This window comes from Octodon degus, unplaced genomic scaffold (assembly GCF_000260255.1).
Source record: "Octodon degus isolate 3935 unplaced genomic scaffold, OctDeg1.0 scaffold00032, whole genome shotgun sequence".
NCBI lineage: Eukaryota > Metazoa > Chordata > Mammalia > Rodentia > Octodontidae > Octodon > Octodon degus.
This window is the reverse complement of record NW_004524608.1, coordinates 4,757,783-4,761,245: the sequence shown is the minus strand read 5'-3', so window position 1 is coordinate 4,761,245 and position 3,463 is coordinate 4,757,783. Positions and strand designations below refer to the sequence as shown.

Here is a 3,463-nt window from a genome sequence, read left to right as displayed (position 1 = left end):
TTGGTGTGACACTGGGTTGCACTGTTCACAGGTAGATCTTTTTACATTCTTCAGCAATGTACACTACTCATATATATACAATACACAAAATAAAGTACTTTAAGACAGTTATGCACAAGACATGCGGTATTGGATTTGTACACTGGATCGCAGGCTGTGACCAGCTGGGAAAAGGTCAGACAAAGCTTGGTGGGTGAAATTGTGCAGCCGAGTAGCACATATCTGTTTGAAGAGTAACTGGAGCCTGTGTAGTGAGGTGTCTCAGATGCTGGGCTACTTCATACTAACCAGGACTACAAGTGCAGCACCCTCCGCCCTCAGGACAGAGCTATTGGGTTTTGTGAAACATTTCTATTTCTAACTTTTGGAAACTGATGTTTTCCCCAAGCCATCTTAAAAGTGCTGCTTCAATCACATGTCAGCTAAAAAGGACAACTGGCACAACTCCAACTAAACCCTCCTGAAGCCTAGACAGTGACATGGTGACACTGGAAGACTCTAAAACTGCAGCTCCTTCTGGATCGACCTCAGGGTATCCGCACTCTTCTTCAAACGTGCCTTTTCCTCAGAAGTCAGAGTCACCTTCACAACATCCGAGATCCCATTCTGTCCCAGGACACAAGGGACACTAAGGAAGACATCATCCTTGATTCCATAGAGCCCCTTAATCATGGTAGAAATTGGGTGCACCCTCCTAAGGTTCTTCATTATACTTTCTGCCAAATCTGTCACTGACAGTCCAATGGCCCAGGATGTGTAGCCTTTTAGTTTGATCACTTCATAAGCACGTCAACCACCTATCTGTGAACCTCTTTCCAATGCTCCTTATCCCCATCAGTTCCCAACTCAGGGTGCAGATTCTTCAGGGCGACACCAGCAACATTGATGCCACTCCTCACAGGGATGCTGGAGTCTCTGTGCTCCCCAAGGATCCAGCCATGGCAGCTCAGTGGGTGCATGCCCAGCGTTTCACCCATCCGGTAGTGGAACTGGACTGAATCCAGGTTGCGACCACTGCTGATAACACGGTTCTTGGGAAAGCCTCTTATCTTCCAAACCACATATATCAAGATATCCATTGGGTTGGACACAACAAGCAACTTGCATTTGGGACTCTATTTCACACCATTAGGAACAATAAACTTGAAGATGTTCACATTACGCTGCACCAAATTAAGGCAGCTCTCTCCCTCTTGCTGACGTGCTCCAGCAGTGATGATAAACAGCTTGGAGTTTGTGGTTACATTATAGTCTTTGCCAGAGACAATTTTTGGTGTCCTGAGAAAAAGGCTGCCATGCTGGAGATCCATCATCTCTCCCTTCAATTTGTCTTCCATGACATCAACAAGAGCAAGTTCGTCTGCCAAGTCCTTCATTCAGATACTGAAGGCACAGGCCATGCCCACAGCACTAACCCCAACAACCATGATCTTATTCTGGGGCACCTGCTCCTCCTTAAGGAGATTCACAATCAGCTGATCCTTGAGACTGGCCATCTTGGACTTAGAACCACAAGGAACCAGGAATGCACATGGGGTGGGCCTCAGGGTGCATGCTTCTCAGATCCGGACTCGGCAGGAGCAGCCAAAAGTTACATTTCTTGTTATATAGGTCTTGCTTCATCTTGGTCTTAACCATCAAGCAGAAAAGTATAACAAAGTGTAAAAAGCAAAGCCATATTAATATGCTGAGCTGTAAAATTTTCAAGTCAACAATTTTGGACATTGCCAGTCTTATGGAAAACCCACTACTATTATGGACTACTGGACTGTATTGGGTTATTTTGCTGAATTCATGCACCTACAATATTTAAATGGCAATGGAATGCCCTTCTCTGACAAAGCTAAGCAAAAAAAAAGGATACAAATGAACGACCATTTTGTATCTGTATACTCAAAATATTTAGGATAGATATACAGCTGCATTCTCTTAATTCAATGAATAGATTTGTTCTAATGGTGCTTGTGGACAGGATTTCATGCTTTCATCTTGTACAATGAATAAACACTAAGAACAACCTGCAATGTATTAATTATTGAAACTGTGCTAGTAATTGGTTTTGAAACTGTCTCATTGTTATTTGTTTCTCAATAAAATTATTTTAAAAAAACTGATAAAGAGTGTGGGCATACAGCAAATCTTAGGTGGGGCACTGTACTAGGGAAATGGAGATTTAAGGAAAAGTTTTTGAAAACTCTGAGTTACCCCCTAGGTAGGGAAACAGATAGTGTCTTAAATAATGGACTCTCAGGGTAGTGTGAATGTCTCTGAAAGTTTTAACAAATTTCTTCATTAAACTACATAAAGTAGCTGTTGGGCCTCCTTCTCCTCTCTACACAGTACACTAGAATTACAAGCTACTTGTCCTGTCCCACTGTCTTGACTACTTTCCTCTTGTTGCTATTTAGGAGGTGTACCAGAAATGCTTACAAAGCATCTTGACAACCAAAATTGAGGGAAGAAAGGTTTATTTAGTTCATAGTTTGTGGAGATTTCAGTCCATACATGGCTGGCTCCAAGGCAAAGTGCCACATGGAAGAGGGCATTTTTTGAGAAATGTAATCCCTTATAAATCCCTGAAGTCTAAAATATTTTACTATAGCTGTGTGAAATACTGGTTAAGGAAAACTGTATTTCCTTTTACATGTTGTGAAACTGAAAAGTTCAATTAAAATATATCCACTGTCTTAAAAAAACAAAGGAAGAGGGCAGCAGTTCATGGCAGTGGAAGGTAGCAAACAGCAAGAGCAAAAGGGAGGAGTAACAGCAACAATGGCAACAGACAGCAAGTCTGTCTCCCTTATATGGCACTGAGGCTATCCACCCCAGGCCAAGTGTAGCACTTATACCTATAATCTCAGCACTGGATCAGGAATGAATCACATACTTTAGAAGTCTGACCCATAACTGCATGAAACTTTTGGGGGACACTTAGAGACAAACCATATCACCAGCAAAATAAACAATGATAAAAAATAGCTATTTGTATTATAGATTGTTAAATATAGTGCTTACTTTTATTAGTGCATATAATCATGGCCATGACTCATCCATGTGGTTGACCCTGACAAAGGATCTACAAACCACTGTACAGGGTTTCAGAGTAAATCCTGAGGGGATTTGACTGACTTGTCAGATACAAAAGTTACATTTTTTGTTATACAGGTCTTGCCTTATCTTGGTCTTAACCATCCAGCAGAAAGGTATAAAAGTGAGGTATATAAAGTAAAACCATATTAATCTGCTGAGCTGTAAAAGGCTCAAGTCAACAACTTCTGACTTTGCCACTTCTCCGATAAGCCACTACTATTATGGACCACTGAATTGTATTGGAATATTTTGCTGAATTCACACACCTACAGTATTTGAATGGCAATGGAATACCCATCTCTGACAAAAGTAAACAAAAAAGGGGGATATAAATGACGGGCCATTTGTACTGAAAAGAATATATATATTAGTT

At 41.1% G+C, this 3,463-nt stretch overlaps 1 pseudogene; it reads right to left on the bottom strand.

Annotated features, from left to right (window-relative positions):
* Positions 1 to 387: 387 nt before the first annotated feature.
* Positions 388 to 1,514, bottom strand: LOC101560302 (annotated as a pseudogene).
* Between the last annotated feature and the right edge of the window lie 1,949 nt (positions 1,515 to 3,463).